The following is an 18438-nucleotide window of genomic DNA, read 5'->3' as shown; positions in this document are numbered from 1 at the left end:
GCCTTTTTATATCTTTTAAGAAAACAAGGGAAAACATCTCAAGAATATATTGACCCATGAACTACAAACATGTATTTGACCTAACACCTAGCTACCAATTTAATTCCACAATTGGGCAAAAGATAATACCAGTAAATATCCTTAAGCCAATCAAATATGTCTTTGCTCCCCTGCAAATTGTCATGGCATTGGCTTGATTTCAAATGTGGTGGATTTTAAATTCTTAGCTATACCCTAAAGTGTCTTTTTGGTATTTTATTTTCATTTCTATGGCAACCTCATTCCAAAAATTCTAGATTCATGTTTTTAATAATACAGTTATAGCATTAAGAAAATATAAGGGCTATCAAATTTACTGTGCCAAAAATTGCATAATAGTACATAAAATAACCATTTTGAATTTTAAAACATTTCTTCTCCAATGTCATATAATTGAAGATGACAGAGTTATATCCCTAGAGGTTAATTTCGAATTTGAAAAGAGTATCATTTTGAGAAGCTCTAAAACATTAAGTGATCACTGAAAACGTATGACCTTGGACATGTCGGTTAATTCCAATCTCTCCTGAACAATTCTCTCACCCTAAAATGAAGTAGATGATCTCTCGGGCCCCAAGATTTCTCTGATCCTAAAGTTTTGACTCCAGGACTGGTCTCTCCAGCCATACCGGAAGTATCCCTAAAGGCATGGAGCACCCTGCCTTACGATTCTGAACCCAACCTAGAGGGCTCAACATCACCTTGGCTACAAGGTGGGAGAGGCTGGGGACAGTCGGGCAGTGGGGGCCTGACGCTGTTGTAACAGCCTGGGCAGTTTCCCATACAATCCTCTGGTGCCAGATGTGTTGTGAAATTCACGATTTTTCCAATTTACAAAAGGATAATATGGTATATATCCCATATCCCATGTAAAATACCAAGAAGGGTCTGGAGTAACATCCTATTCAAAACCATTAAAATTTCCACTGAAATGCACAAATATCAACAATCCATGGAATAAAGACTATCAATAACCTCATACCAGCTCACAACCCAGTTGTGCCCCCAAATGAGTTGCAAAAACATTTCCAGTATTCAGAGCTTTTGGATTTCAGAATTGCAGATAAGGGCCTGTGGACCTGGATCACTGCCTCTACTTGAAAGCCTCTGTATACTGCTTGTCACCTTGCTGATTAAAAATACATTAATGCCTGTCACCGAAGAATTCAAAACAAAATCACAAGGAATTCCTTTATTGGTTTCTTCCTACTTAATTATTTGATAACTATATATTTTTTAAAAGATACAGTGGATCAAACCTGAGTATAAATTCACAGGCTGGCATGCAATGACACCCAAGCTGTTATACAGAATGAAGAAATTATGCAGCTTAAACTGGCCAATCACTGCTTTCTGCTCCCCAAACCGAGAGTCTGACTCACTCCTATTCCTTCCAACATAAACAACTGAGCGTAATGGAAAATAAACAGAAAGCAAGACTAGGATTTGCCATATATGCCACAACATTCACTATTCCCCTGTTTGTCTGAGGGCAAAGCCACCCAATTCCCGGCAGTGCTCATTAAGATTCAGAGCATCAAGCAAAAACTTTGAGCAGAGCCGAAGCTATACAAATGCATAATTTATAAAGAAAGTCAGAAACTAGAACATATAGCAAACAGAGTAGATACACTACAGGAGGGGTGGGGGGAATTGAGTTGTTGAAGAAAAGGAAAAACCAGTTTGCCTCCTAACTCCCATCCCAAAGACTGCTAGAAAGAAGTGAACAATAAACCTAGCAAGAAGCACATCAAATGGAATTTTTGCAACCAAGACCAATAATACAAAACAAGATCCTCATCACCAGCAGCAACTGTGTGAACCTGGGCAATCCCGGTTGTCTATTCCTTTGCTCATTTCAATGGGAATTGGCAATGAGGGAGTGGTTCTTGAATGTCTGAGTTCAGTTTGTTACCTTGAGCCAGAGGCCTAACTTGGGTTTAAGGACTCTTTTTTGAGGCCAAATTCTGTCTATATTCCCCTGTTTTTAAATCTACGTTCACTCCTATAAAATAGCCTAATAAAAAGTGAAGACACAAGAGGTAACTTTTCAACATCGAAAATTAGAAAGTCTCGTCCAGAGCTACTGTCTTAGACGTGTGCAGATCCCTCCCTCCCTCACCCTTCCCACCCCATCCAAACGTTCAGGACATGTGGAGTACGTGTACCTCCAACATCACAACGCTTAGGAAATTTATATTTCTAAAAGCCAAATTAAAGAACTGAATACAAAATAGGTTGATTATAGGGACTTCCCGGTGGTCCAGTAGTTAAGACTCCACGCTCCCAATGCAGGGGACCCGGGTTCGATCCCTAGTCAGGGACCTAGATCCCACATGCCGCAACTAAAGATCCCTCATGCCGCAATGAAGATCCAGCATGCCGCAACTAAATATCCCACATGCCGTAACAAAGATCCCGTGGGGGAAAAAATAGGTTGACTATAGAGATCATAACTGCTTTAAACAAACTAAAGAAATCCCTTCTCAGAGGAATCCTATACGAAATCTTTTTGTGATTCCTTCATGAAACAGATGGTCTTCCCTTGGTGCCACCTTTGCAAACCTAGGCGTCTGTGATATGGGGTTCTACATGCCCCACCTGGTCTGAGGAGCCAGTCTACTTGCACTAATGAGCTGAGTGAGGGACCAAAAATGACTTCCTTGCCTTTTCCTGTAACACCTTATGAAATGAAATTTAACTGTGTATACACACAGAGATAAAATTAACTATCCAGTCTCCTTACTTAAAAAGTGAAAATAAAAATACTTAATTGTCGGGCTTCCCTGGTGGCACAGTGGTTGAGAGTCTGCCTGCCGATGCAGGGGACAAGGGTTCGTGCCCCCGTCCGGGAAGATCCCACATGCCGCGGAGCGGCTGGGCCCGCGAGCCATGGCCGCTGAGCCTGCGCGTCCAGAGCCTGTGCTCCGCAACGGGAGAGCCACAACAGTGAGAGGCCCGTGTACCGCAAAAAAAAAAAACTTAATTGTCACAGAGGGATAATAAGAAGATGTGCATACTGACAAATTAACTCTAAATAATTCGACTATATAAGGTCTAAATATGGTAAACCATTCTGTTGAAGCCGAAGGGTCTGACTTGAGGGCACAGGTTAAAGAACGCTCTGTGTCATGTGCTGGAACATTACAGCATCTTTAAAGCACATTTGCAGGTTGCACAACTCTGTTGGTAGAGGGTGAACTTTGTAGCACGTGCACTATATCTCAATAAAGCTGTTAGAAAAGACATCTTTTCAAAGAATGTTAAACAGCATGGGACATACCCAAACGTAACCTGAGTGAAGAGAGGAGGTACACAACCAGATCCATAATTATTATCCCAAATGTGCAAGTATACATATGCAGAGAACACAGAGTTAAAAAACAAGATGCCACAAGTAGTTTTGACCTCTGGGGAGTGGAAGATGTGGATGATTCCTCTTTTCCTCTTTCTACCTGGCCCTTCTGTGTGTGTATTTTCAAATTTTCTACCGTGAACATAAGTTATTTCTATAAGTGGAGGGAAAGGTTATAAAAATTATTTTATCACAATAGGCAAGGATTTTTTACATGTGTGCATATATGTATACATAATTTTTATTGCATCCTGAAAATAAAGAGAGTGGCTTGTTCGGTTAGCTGAAGTTTAGACACTAGTCTAACTTCCAAGGCAACAAGTGGGCCAGGACTGAGGAAATGCAATGCGGGTGATTCCCAGCATGCCTGCGGAGACAGAACTCTGCTAACCAAACTGAATGTGGCCTCATAATCAACAATATACCTGGTCTTGGCAAAGCAAGTAAGTCAAAGGGCTCTAGTCTATTTCTTCTCCACTCCTTCCCAGGTCAGGACACAAGATAAGGCCCACTGCTAAAATTGCTTTCAACAAGATTCTCCAATTCAATAAATGGATTGATTTCAAGGCTGTTTAGAGATTTCTGTTATTTGATAAAACACTGAACAGCTGCTTTACCACTCCTAATGTAAATTAAAATTAGCAGCAGCAGCATGGGAGTGAGTCATTCATTCAGGACTAATTTTTCTTCCACTCTTTATTATCCAGCATATGTTACCCATGGTACAGATTTCATAAAAACAATCTCAAGGCAAACCAAAGTACACACAGCTCCCAGGTGGCTGAAAAAATACACCCGAGGTGGTTGGAACACCTTGATAACAGGCATTTCACCACTAAGTCTGAGGATGCTACGTGTGGCTGTTATCTTCTGCTACCATCCACCCTCTTGGTTGGGACAACATATGTTATGAAGCTGTTCTCAAAGGTCTCACAGCTCCAAGTGGAGGGTAGTGTGGATTCTGCTAACAAAGGCCTTGAAGAGCATCACAGCCAGGAGCTGGAGTGTGGGCCCCACTAAGTTGTCGAGGCAGAAATGTGGCTAAACAGATGTTTTTCAGGAAGACTAACTCATGACAACGGCTAACATTTACTTGGGAAGGAAGAGGCTGGAGGAAGGGAAATTAGCCCGGAAGCTGTTATAGTGAAACAAGAAGACCTGCACTGGGTGCGGGGAGAGTGGGAAAGAAAGAAACCTCTATTTCAAAGAGAACAGGGGATAGCATGTGCTGCTAAGTGGGTGTCGGAGATGAAAAGCATAAAGGTCCTGTGTGGCTGAAACTCCGTAATAAGCCATCCATTAAAAGCCCCCATGGGGAACTGTGGTAGACACCTGCCATCTGACTCCCCATAACCTTTTTTACACCTTCCATCACCTTGATAACTTCCTATGCTGTGGGTCCCACCTTCCCAAAGTAGAAAATAAGAACAATTGTGTCTTAGACTCTCTTGCAGCTAAGGCGCCAGCATGTGGCCTGGGCTCCTCCAGTCAGATACACCTGCCCGAGAATCAAGTTCCGAATCCAGCAATGCCAAGCCCCTGCTCCACAGGGAGCTGTGTGGCTGAGGCACCTGACTCTGGAGGGTGGCAGCCGCACAGCTGCTAAGCTCATCCCAATGTCCCAGTGGTTCAGCAGCTACTGAGGCCCCCTTGGGATCTTCAGAAGATCTGGGTCTGGCCCTGGGTCCTCCCAGAGATCTTCAACACATTCCTTTTCTGCTTAACCTCCCAGCATGGATTCCAACGCCTATAACTAAGAATCCTTAAGGCTCTTTAGGGGAGAAAACATTCAGAGGCCAAAATCATCACTGGATTTAACTACGTGGGCATCTTGTACTAATCGCCAACTCAACCGTCGTCAAACCAGGGAACTGAAGACACACAAAGATTTTGCCAAGGTGCTGTTATCCCAACAAGTGGCACTTTTGCCTCCAATCTCACACAGACTAGCTGACCGTATCTAAAGGAGAGAAGAAGGAAACGAAAGGTCTTAGCTGAATCATCACTGAATCATCACTATCAAGAATCTTCCTGAGCCCTGAAAATACTCAGTCTGAAGGCAGCAAAAGTAGCATCTTGACCTCACAGTGATTTAGATCTAAAACTGGTTCTGGCAACTCCTTTTCCTTTGATTATAAAAATGTAGCCCACTAAGTTCTCGGCACAGCACTCCCTTGCCTACCCCCTTGTATCTCTCACAAGCATACTATACTAATAAACTCTTCCCTTACCTGTCACGCTGCCTCTCACTGAATTCGTTCTGTACCAAGACAGAAGAACCTATGCTCTACTGAGCCCCCAAACATGTTCTGTGGTTTCAGGACCATGGCCCGGGGAGTGCACAGCAAAAGCAGCATACCTGCCAGGAGGTGAGCTTCATCTACGGGAATGGGGCCCACAGAGGGTCCCTGGCTCTGGGGAACTGTGGTGATGTTTATGTACTGTGAGATTTGATTTGCTTTTTGGTCTTTTTATAAATACATGCACATACTACTATATATTGGAAACAACGATTGGCTGTAAGTGGAGAACACAGGTTTTCGCTGTACGCTTCTTTCAACTCTTCTACTTGTATGAGAGTTTTTCAGAATAAAGGCTTGGAGGCAATCTACACTGAAAAAACTAAAACTGATCACAACAAGAATCCAAGCAAAAATATATTCTATTGCTTGAAACTAGTTGCCAGGTAATAGAAAGCATTTTTGTTTCCATGAAAGGACAGTTCTGGAAACCATTCTCCTCAGCAGACTGCACACAGAGCTGTCCCACTCTAAAACTCAACAGAAAAGGCAGGGGTGCCACAACATCCAAACATCAGACACACTTTCTACCATTCAGCTTAACTGATGGGGTGCCTGACGGTACCCTGAGTACACGCACTAAGCCTGGAAATCAGAGAACTCTCTGGGTTTTCATACATTCATTCATTCATTCACGCCGCGGCAGGTCTTTGTTGCAGCACGCGGGATCTTTGTTGTGGCACGCGGGATCTTTGTTGCGGCACGCGGGATCTTTGTTGCGGCATGCGGACTCTTAGTTGCGGCATGTGGACTTCTTAGTTGTGGCATGTGGACCCTCAGCTGCAGCATGCGGGATCTAGTTCCCCGACCAGGGATCGAACTCGGGCCCCCTGCATTGGGAGCTTGGAGCCTTACCCACTGGACAACCTGGGAAGTCCCCAGGAGTGAATTCAAACACATCAGGGATGGCAGCACTTCCTGTGGCCTTCTCTTCATCAGTACATGCAGCAGAAGCTTTATCAGTAAGACTGGACGCTCCCTCAGCTTCTGTCACGTGGGTCAAAGGACCACTCAGGAAGCTCTACCTCACATCCCTGCCCTCCCAGAGACAGAGCTGCACAAGAACCACAAAGGGGCACAGCATGAGACCGCCACCTCCTGCCCTTCCCCAGGCAAAGGTCCCACATGTGGCACCTCCATACCAAACCAGCTCCCTCCCCGCACCATCGCCACCAGCACGACACCTCATCATTCTGTAACTACTGTGAAGTAAATTAAGTCCACTGACTAACAACAACAACCAAACACTTGCTCACTTTAATAAGCTAAGGTAACTGACAACAATGGGAACATTCCACGTTACATGAACAAAATTCAGAAATGCTTTCCATCTACATCATCATCGTGTTGTACAATTGAGCTTCTGCTGCACGTACCAGGACTAGGAAATGTTTCACATTTTGCTTAGCTGACTGTGTAATGAAAGTAGTAAAACTGAACAAACACATGGAAAAGGAAGAGGGGGGGAGGAGGAGGAGGCGGGAGGCTAATTCCTCCTTGAAAGTCTCTCCTCCTGTGGCTTAGTGCCCTCCTGTCCGCTGACCTCTCCTTGTCATCATCCCCTGCCTCCCGCAGCCCCAAACCTGCTCCACCCGTGTCGCCTCCTACGTGAGTGAAAGGTACGGACAATTACCCAGCTCTAAATCTGGACACTTCACCCCAATCTAATGTTCCCAAATTGATGTCCACGCTGCCCGTCTCCATACCCTGAGTTCAAGCCTCAACCTGTCTCTCCTCCATGACTCCAACTGCTCCCCTCCAATCCAACCTCCTTTAATACATCTCCATTTTAACACCATGGGTGCCTTCTACACTGACAGACTAACCATGCCATCCCATCACCCGGAGAGCACAGCAGTGCAGGGCCCCACAGGATCGCTCCTTTACATTCATATACATGGCCAACGACTCCCCAAACGTGCAACGCTCTCTCACATTCTTTGCCTTTTTTCTGGTCACCCTGTGCTTCACTGCGCACACGCATGCACATGCGCACGTGCGCACGTGCGCGCGCGCGCGCACACACACACACACACACACATGCTGCATGCGGATTTAGGGGAAATGTCCACCTCTACACCTAACTAAACTATTAACATCTATTTTTAAAAAAAAGAAAGAAAGAAAGAAAAGAAAAACTGAGAAAAAAGACAAATATCAAAAACTAGGAAAAAGAACACAAAATACAAACAAGCACTTTCCAGAAGAAAAAACTCAAAAGGCCAACACACATACCAAAAACTGTGCAAGCTCACTATCTCTCAGAGAAATAGAGACAAGATACCATTTCACATCATAGTATTGGAAAAAACTTCCAAGTCTGACAGTACCTATACTAGCAAGGTTGTGGGTGAACAGGAGCTCCGGACACTCCTGGACGCGAGAGCTTGAACACACTATTGCCTGGAGAGGATTCTGGCAACACAATGGAGTGTAAGAGTGTGCGTTTCCTACAGCTCTGTTCCATTCTAGGTAAATACCCTAGAGAAACACTCACACGTGCAAATGTAGGCACGATAAGGACATTCACTGGGTGCTGTCTTGAGAAGTGAGAAAATTAGAAACAACCTAAATGTCCAACAATGGGGACTGGATGCATTACATGTATGTTCATTTATAGAGTTCTTCTCCTCAGGGGATGAATGAAAGTCTTCTACTGAGATATCAATGAGACCATAAATATTTCTACGTTTTTTCAAATGAATGCAAAGATTGGAAAAGAGTTTATAAAAGCTATGAAAGTGAAGGCAGCACAAAGACTCCTCTGACTCTTGGAGACCGAGTATCCCGCCCATGAAATCACCATGGCAATATGGCCAGCAGGGACAGACGGCACATGGGAAAATCTGCATCAAGCACATTAGGAAAGCTTTCTAGTTTTCCGGGAAGAACCCCATTCATCGTTGCTGAGATGACAATAACTAGAAACAGAAACTGTAGTGCATGCAATTAACCTCTACGACCACAGCAGCAAATTCCAGCAATTACAGGCACTTGACCATGACTACAAGTCATGCACCGAGTGTAGTGGTCCCATCAAAACCACACGAAGCAGCACCTGTAAAACGAGGGCACCCAATACACACTGACTCAGAAAAGAAATGTTGTCAGCGGTTGTGGCTGGACCCTGGCACTTCACCAAAGGGGAGGAACAGCTCCAGACCATGTTGCACTCAAAGTGGTCACGGTGGCTGTGAGCCTGGCCCACCTATGTTAGGTAGATTAGGTGTAGCAAATGTGTTTTGACTTACAATATTTTCAACTTATGATGGGTTTATGGGACTTAACTCCATTGTAAGTCAAGGAAGATCTGTAATGGGTCATTTTCCTTGTTAGAAAAATGAATCTTTAACCTGAGTAGCTCCCTCTAGAAACCTAGAGTTGTGTTTCAATCAGAGAATGGCCCTACTGATTGATAAAAGATATTATTCAGAGGTAGATCTGCAATTCGACACTCCTCCCACCACAAAAGACCTTTAGACCTTTAAAATGAATGAATGGGTGGGTAGATATGTAGGTAGATAAATAGGTAGGTAAACAAATAGATAATAAATGAATAAATGGGTGGGTAGGATGGATGGATGGATGGATCAAAACAGAAGCCTGAAACTTGCCTTAGGTATATAATTTCCCACAGTGTCATCACTAAAACAAAATCATGCAAATATAAGCAGAACAGGACTAGTCCCAAAATCCAAAATTAATCAACTACTTCAACTAAAGAAAGATAGGGGGAGAAAACTGTCACTCACTATGAAATTTGTTACATAATTGCATGTATTTTTAAAAATCATGTGAACATTTTTTAGTGGCTAAGGAAACCACCTCCTTAAAAACTCTGCTGGTAAGAGACCATAGAAAATAACGGCACCATGACTGACATACCTTGAGCTTCACACAACTACCGGCATTTCACAAACTTAGATAGTAGAGGACAGTCAGATCCAGAGTTACACCAGTTCCCAAAGAGCAAATCCACTGCTTTTCTGATTTAGCCACAGCTTGTTCTGGAGCCAGTTCACACCATGGACCCAGGGCCTGAGACAGACCCTGAGCATGAACAACTGAACAGATGGGTTTGTGCGGGCCTACTGTGTGACAACTGCTCTGCTGGATACTTTATGTACATAACTTCATTTTCAAACATAAGTAAATATTATCACTTCTATTTTACACTACAGAACCCATAGTTCGGGAAGAGAAATGCCCGTGTGACCCCAAATGGATTCAAACCTCCTTCTATCTATCTACTTATCTACTTTGCAGCCAGCATTTCCCTGCCCATGTTCTCCAGCCCCAAGCAATGTATTTTCACTGACTCCTAAAACTTGGAAAGGGTTTACATATCATCTGCTCTGTCATCATCACATCCTCACATTTTTTTTAAACTCCAAAAAAATGAAACCTGAGAGGTTACATAACTTTCATCTCAAAACAATTACTTAGTAGTAAGAGTAAGACAAAATCCCAAGCCGTCAGTGACTTCACTCCAAAATGCAGAGTTAAAAGTATTTAGTCTTGGGCTTCCCTGGTGGCGCAGTGGTTGAGAGTCCGCCTGCCGATGCAGGGGACACGGGTTCGTGCCCCGGTCCGGGAAGATCCCACATGCCACGAAGTGGCTGGGCCCATGAGCCATGGCCGCTAGGCCTGCACGTCCGGAGCCTGTGCTCCGCAACGGGAGAGGCCACAACAGTGGGAGGCCCGTGTACCGCAAAAAAAAAAAAAAAAAAGTATTCAGTCTCTCTTTCCTCTTTGCCTGGCTGAAAACTTCACCTTGAGATTTACCCAAACTTGCCCTTAAACCCCCAGCCCCAGGGTCAACTGAGAGTGATGGTGAACTGAGGACCGCACCTCAAGACCTGGATTGTATTAACCCTCCTTTCACCATATTTTACTCAAATCCACAAAAGCCATGTTTCTCTTAGACCCACAGCAAGAGTGGACCTCCACTCCAGGAAGAGACTGTGAAGGGCAGCCGGAGAGGGACAGAGGAGACTGTGGGAACTCTCCATGGCTGCATGCAGGTGTGTCCTGTGCACAGAGTACACAGCCAGTGTGCAGATTTCACCTCTGGGCCAAGAGAGCCAGTACCATCAGCAGCCCAGCTCTTGACTCTGCTTCCCTTCCCTCAAAAGACTAGCTCATTCCTTCGTTAAATGATATTCTCTAAATTTACAAAGATGGAGGAATTTATTTTACACACTTTTGTAATGCAAATACACTGTATAGGTACTCAATATTTAGTTACAACACTGTTCTCACAAAAGCGACTCTGCCTGTAGAGAATGGACTTGAGGACACGGGGAGGGGGAAGGCTACGCTGGGAAGAAGTGAGAGAGTGGCATTGACATATATACACTACCAAATGTAAAACAGATAGCTAGTGGGAAGCAGCTGCATAGCACAGGGAGATCAGCTCAGAGCTTTGTGACCACCTAGAGGGGTGGGATAAGGAGGGTGGGAGGGAGACACAAGAGGGAGGGGATATGGGGATATATGAATGCATATAGCTGATTCATTGTGTTATACAGCGGAAACTAACACACCATTGTAAAGCAATGATACTGCAATAAAGATGTTTAAAAAAAAAGTAAAAGTGAAACAAACAAAAAGGGACTCTGCCATCATTTAGTACCTGCACAGAACAGAAGCTCAGGAAAGTTCAGTTTCTATCCAATACTTAACACAAAATTCTAAAACACTAAGTCTCTTCTTCTTCCAACATTATCTATCTATCTTCCAACACTTCCCTTTTGTGACTATATCATATTTCAGTATTTGGCTGAAATTGGCTTCCTGCTGAATACCTGTTTTCCTTATGGGGGTCTGGAATTTCAGTACCTGCCACTCAGAGGCTGCCTACATGACCAGCCCCAGATAGGAACCTTTAGTGCTGAGTCTTTACCAAATTTCCCTGGCCATTAACATTCCACACGTCTTGTCCTAACTCGTTCCTGGGGGAGTGAGGCATGTTCTGTGTGACACCTCTGGGAGAGGACCCTTGGAAGCTTCTGCCTGGCTTTCCCCAGACTTCGCCCCATGCACCTTTTCCCTTTACTGGTTTTGCTCTGTCTCCTTCCACTGTAATGGTCATAGCCATGACTACTACAGGCTGAGTCTTGGGAGTCCTAGTGAATCATCGGGGGGGGGGGAGCAAGGGGGTGTCTTGGGGACCTTTGACGCAGACCATATGTGTACAATCAAACAATAATCAACTTTTCTCCCGATCCTTCCCTCAACCCTTCAAAGGATATGCCAACTCCTACAAATAGCACTGAATGGGTCAGAAATGTATCTTCCTCCCCAGGCTCTCAGATTTAATGCTTATTAGTACCTGATTACAAATTAGACCTTTAACCAACCAGTCTTAAGCTCTCGGAAAAGTAACCATTTATGCCAAGTCCTCCTCATCCTGACATTTCATTGCTGAAACAGTTTCTTGATAGGTTTCTCTTGGCATGAAACAGGATAAATTAGACTTAAATCATTTTCAATTTGCTTAACAAAGTCCACAGGATAAATTGCCTGGATAAAAGTGAAATTATTCCAGTTGACTGAGATATTTTTCACAACAAAAATAAATGGCATAGTGAGTTAGGCAGATTGCAAATCCAACCACCATAACAGTTCCTACTTCTCACTGTGTGTCAAGAAAAATACTCCAAAACATATAAACATGGAAAGGTACAAGGCACAAAGCATCCCATCTGTGATGACCATCAAATGGAAGGACCTAAGAAAACTCAGTGTTCTTTGGCAGCAAAACTATGGAATCATATGCCATAGAAAGTTTAAGGAAAACTGGAATGTATGAGACTAAAACTTCATGAATCTCTGTGGGGCCTCACACCACCTCTAATAACATGAGTGCTTGCCGCGATGCGGAGAGATTGGGTTCCACGTCCTGTGGGTGCACAACAAACTACCCACTTAGTGGCGATTCTACAGGTCAGAGATTCACAAAGGGATGAAGGGGACAGCTCATCTCTGCTCCTCAATGTCTGGGGCCTCAGCTGGCAAGACACAAAGGCTGGTGATGACTCACAATGGAACCACCTGGAAGCTTCTCTCACACACCTAGCAGTTGATGGTGGTGTGGGCTGGGATGACAGGAATACCAGTGAGTAGCTTCCCAATGTGGTCTCCCAAGTGGGGCTGGTCTGGGCTTCCATGGTGGCTGGGTTCCAAGCATGGGCATCCCCACGAGAACCAGGCAGAAGCTGTGTTGTCTTTAGCCCCCAAGGCACAGAGCATCATTTCTATCATGGTCACAGATGGCCCAGGCCCCAGAGGAAGGAAAAAGGATGTGGCCTCTCAGTGAAAGGAGTGTCACCACCACACTGCAGTGGCACTGTGTGGGATGGGAGATGGCTGTGTGGTCCTCTTTGGAAAATACAATCCACCAGCCCAGTCTACCCTCTGGCCACAGTTCACATCCGTCCACATGCAAAATGCACTTGGCACCTCCCCAAGGCTCCAAGGCCCACGAGGTTACCACCTCAGCTTGAAGACCAGGATCTCATCATCTAAACCACGTCAGGGGAGCATGAGGCTCGTCACGTGTTCCCTCAGATCTAAAGGCCTATGAACTAGAAACATACACATGGCCCGCACACATGGAGGGGCCGGCACAGGACAGCAGGGGCACACACACCCAGAGCCATGATTAGGGCCCTGGTCTGCTGCCTGGTGCTTGTGCTCTGGGGCTCGTGGTTCCAGCCTCTCAGATGTACTTCATTTCCCATAAAAAGTAGCCCCTGTTTGCAGCTGGGGAGTTTTCTCAGCCTGCTTCCAGCCAGTACAAGTTTGGAGGTCCAAAGGCCTTTTTTCATTTTGTTCTGTTTCAGTTTAAGCAGATATGTAATCTCTTACAATCTTTGTGGGCTTTTTGTGTAACAATTTATAATCCACTCCATCAGACAAAGCTACACCCATGAAGGGGGAGCCCTTTGTCCCCGGCTCCCTTTCCAGGCTGAGGGTCAGCATCCTTCTGATTCTCAGAGGCCAGCCGCTGAGGGAAAGACCACAGCCCAGATCCAAGGCCTCAGCAAAGGCTCCCACAGACCAGCCTAGATCTGTGAACTGCCTGAAGCCGTTCCTTCATTTGAGGACCCTCTGCCTGGAGGAGAGGCTGGAAATGAGAAAGTTTTAGTTTTGAACCCAGCAAGTCCTGTCTCTTTATACTGAAACGCTGTTCTTTAGCTCACCTGCCTCCTCTCCAGTTCTATCACAGGCACCAAGTGGAAGCCAGGTGGCTCTTTGAATATTCTGCCTGGAAATCTCCTGAACTAAATTACTGGTTTCATTAAATACATTCTGTGTGTTCTGCTCTTTATCACAGCAACAGCAACCCCAAATGCGCCACCACCACATAACGAGGAGCTCCTTTCCTCCAGTTCACAATAAAACGTACCTCCTTTCCTTTCAGGGATGTGGCCTAAATCCAGCCAGGCCCACAGGCTTACTTACTGTCCATCCAGGCAGAGGAGGGAGACAGACACCACATGCCCACCCCATCCCCAGCCCTAAAGCTTCTGCGAGGCCCTTAGACTTTTGCCCACCACCTGGACCCTAAGCCAATGCCAAAGGCTTTAGGATTTTATCATGGCAATACCTGTTTCCAGCTTCCAAAATGTGCTCACATCATCTACTGCTGCTTAACAAACCCCCTTACTCCGTGTGTGAAACCACCACTGTGCTCACAGCCTCCACAGGTCAAGAGCTGGGAAGAGCCCTGCAGGGGGTGAGTGACAGCTGGGGAGGAGGGGGCCTCTGCACGCCTCTCACATGGCCACAGGTGTCCTCACAGCAAGGGGGCGGCTCCAGAAACAAGGACCCCAGCGGATCAGAGGAAAGCCTCGCATGACCCAGCCTCTAGGTCACAGGGCCCATGGTCACAAGTGGCCCCGATTCAAGGGGAGGGAACAGAGACGCCTCCTCCATGGAAGAAACAGGAAAGTCACAGTGACTGTATGGGGAAAAATACAATCTGCCTTCATTTCCTGTTGTCTCTTTGTTCACCTCCAAGTCCTACACTGTAGTAAGAAATCTCATTACAAGCACACCTGTGTACACAGGATTCCATTTTTCATTAATTCCTCAGTGAAGACAGGTTCTAAACAGAGTTTAAGGTTGGTTCATGACACGAGCCTTGGGCTCTGCCCCTGTTGCTGGGCGCCTCAGCTTCAGTGTCTCGGCTCAACCACAAACTGCCTCATAAGTTTCTGCTTCACTGTTTTGGGTGCCTTAGTCCCACACTTGGATCCAACAATATAAGCTATGTCTTCCCCTTCTTGCAAACTCCCTCCAGTGTCAAACCAAACACCATGCCAAACAAAAGTTCCCATGGGATAGATACCCACTGGACAAACCGACTGTTACACACCGCAGACATCTGAACTGTTATCATGCTACCTGAGTGCCTCTCAAGCGCAGCCAGGTGCATGGAAACCCCCAGGCCAAAAACAAGAATCTTTATCCTCTTGTAAGAGCAAATTATGCTGCATTTTGAGAACATGTGATGAACCTGTGACATGACAACCAGGTCCCTTGCTGAACTCTACCTCTCCCAATTCCACCTCAGCAAGAGTCCATTTAAACAAGAGGAAAACATCATCAAAATTAAAATGCACGGGGCTTTTCTCCAAAATGCTTTCTACACTGGAGTTCTTAAATACCAGCACCATCATCAATGATGAAAGAATAAAATATAAAAGGTACACAATCTAAGAAATAAGTCAAATAAAATACAAACCTGGGTATCCTCCTCCTCATCACAGAGAAGCACCACAAATGGTCCCATAACTAGCTGTAAACCCGAGGTATCACATGCCCTCTGGAAGACCACAAACGTACTAGCCCATAAGAGGACCCATAGTTGTTAAGGCAAACATTTAAAACAAAAAGTTGCAGCCTAACAGTGCCTGCCAGACCTTGAAGAGAGGAAAAAGGGAAATTCAAGAAAAAAATTTTATAGTAGATGTAGCCAAAAAGATAAACATACTTCTTTCTGACTTTTTTTTACCATTTGCAAAGTAATGATAGGTCAATCCTCTATTATTAATTCCAATCCCAACTTGAAAGATGTGAGAATGAGGATATGGCAGGGATAAGCAGATTTCCTTAAAATAAAATGTAAATATGAATGATACGATGTAAACAAAACTGCTGTCCCACAAAAATTGCTTCTGGAGGACCCTGGCTTCCAATGTGCGTTTAATCACAACCCGAGTCCACATTAATAAACCCTTTCAACCTAAGACAGCATGAACTAACATTGAAACTAATCTGCCTTAGTTTTAAATGGCAATACAATGAAAATGATAACAACCATAAATGTTATCAAGACAAACTTATATCAGTCCAAAAAATAAGTAAATATTATATTTTAGTAAACTTCCTGGAAACTCCCCAAAACACTGCAACCCAAAACAGCAGGGCAGCTGGTTGATGGCCAGAAACCTTACAAGAAAAATCCAAATAGCTGGGCAATATTACTGAAAATATCAAAACCAAAACCATATCTCACACACCTTATAAACAGAGGGGATGCACTGACTCATAAAAATGTTTCTAGGACTTCCCTGGTGACACAGTGGTTAAGAATCCGCCTGCCAATGCAGGGGACACGGGTTCGAGCCCTGGTCAAGGAAGATCCCATGTGCCACGGAGCAACTAACCCCGTGTGCCACAACTGCTGAGCCTGCGCTCTAGAGCCCAAGAGCCATAACTACTGAGCCCACGTGCCACAACTACTGAAGCCCGTGCACCTAGAGCCTGTGCTCCATAACAAGAGAAGCCACCTCAATGAGAAGCCTGCACACCGCAACGAAGAGTAGCCCCTGCTTGCCGCAACTAGAGAAAGCCCACACGCAGCAACGAAGACCCAACACAGGCAGAAATAATTACATTAATTACTTAAAAAACAAACAAACAAACAAACAAAAAACCTGCTTCTGCCAAGACGGTACTGCCTACCTCAGCCGGTAACCGAATACCCTGCGCATGATCACGACCATCTAACACACTGCAAATCCTCTCCATGGAGAGTCAGAGATTTTACTGCAAGTTTCCAGGCTTCCATTTGTTGTGCTTTTGTTTGTTTTCTATCTAATAAAACTAGATGTTTAAGAAGTAAGTTGGGGGCTGGTATAAGGCTCGATTTCTTTTTATACAATCAGAAGATCCATCTGAATCCTGCTGTTACGCTGCAGTAGAAACCCCAAAACAACCCACTTAATAAGTCTTAAAAAGTTTTAAAATTCTATCATCCTTCCCCTAATCTGAGCAACTTTTAGGCACAACAACTTCAAAGGCAGAAAACTCAAGCCCAAATTCTACCGTATCTTATTAAAATATATATATATATAAACAGAACAAAGAATCATGATATTGACCCTTTTGCCAATTCCAATCAAATAATTTTGAAAAAAAAAAAAGTCAATGTTCTCTCAAAGGTAGAAGATTTAGGGACTTCCCTGGTGGTCCAGCAGTTAAGACTCTGCGTTCCCAACACAGGGGGCCCGGGTTCAATCCCTGGTCAGGGAACTAGATCCTGCATGCCGCAACTAAAGATCCCACATGCTGCAACTAAAGATCCCACATGCTGCAACTAGAGATTCCGCATGCTGCAACTAGAGATTCTGCATGCTGCAACTAAAGATACTGCACACCACAACGAAGATCCTGTATGCCACAACTAAGACCTGGCGCAGCCAAATAAATATTTTTTTTTTAAAAAGTAGAAGATTTAGGTAGTGTTGACTGCCTCTCTATAACACCTGGGTGCCTCTCACACCCAAATAACTAGTCAATCCATCAATTAATCCAAGTGAAAAACAAAGTGAACAGAAAGGATTACCACTGAATTCATGTGTTAGTCACGTATTTTCTCTTTCTCTGACCCTCAGGCGCACACAAAGAGCAGGCATTTACTGAGCTCCTGCTGAAGGTCTCATAACCCCCTAGCTCTAATTTCTGAAATATACATAAACTAAAATAAAAAAGGGATAGTTGTCACCAGAACAGATGTTGCAGGGTTTTATCTCTAAGCACTTCATGGGAAGAAATCCCACTCACCAAATGGCAGTTACCACGAACCAAGTGCAGCCACTGTTGATTAACGTCCACCACACTTGAGAAATAAAGGAAGAGAAGAGCCACCCTGTGATGGATATTTTTAATTAAAATGTTCAGTTTTCAGTAATGGCTAGTTCTCTCAGCTTTTTTTTTTTGTGGCTGCGTTGGGTCTTCGCTGCTGCGCATGGGCTTTCTCTAGCTGCAGCGAGTGGGGGCTACTCTTCATTGCGGTGCACAGGCTTCTCATTGCAGTGGCTTCTCCTGTTGGGGAGCACGGGCTCTAGGCGCGCGGGCTTCAGTAGTTGTGGCACGAAGGCTCAGTAGCTGTGGCTCGCGGGCTCTAGAGCACTGGCTCAGCAGTTGTGGCACAGGGGCTTAGTTGCTCTGCAGCATGTGGGGATCTTCCCGGATCCCCTGCATTGGCAGGTGGATTCTTAACCACTGCGCCACCAGGGAAGTCCTCTCTGCTGACTTTTAATGGCTTTATTCTTTTTTTTTTTTTGGTGGTACGCGGGCCTCTCACTGTTGTGGCCTCTCCCATTGCGGAGCACAGGCTCCGACGCGCAGGCTCAGCGGCCATGGCTCACGGGCCCAGCCGCTCCACGGCATGTGGGATCTTCCCGGACCAGGACACGAACCCGTGTCCCCTGCATCGGCAGGCGGACT

The 18438-nt window shown here is 45.0% G+C and overlaps 1 protein-coding gene across 6 annotated transcripts in view; it reads right to left on the bottom strand.

Annotated features, from left to right (window-relative positions):
* The window catches only part of RPTOR (regulatory associated protein of MTOR complex 1), a 346981-nt gene that overhangs the window by 273198 nt on the left and 55345 nt on the right, over positions 1–18438 (bottom strand). The gene's annotated exons all lie outside the window — the stretch shown is intronic.

Source organism: Orcinus orca, chromosome 19, assembly GCF_937001465.1.
Source record: "Orcinus orca chromosome 19, mOrcOrc1.1, whole genome shotgun sequence".
NCBI lineage: Eukaryota > Metazoa > Chordata > Mammalia > Artiodactyla > Delphinidae > Orcinus > Orcinus orca.
This window is presented reverse-complemented; position numbering and strand designations above follow the sequence as displayed.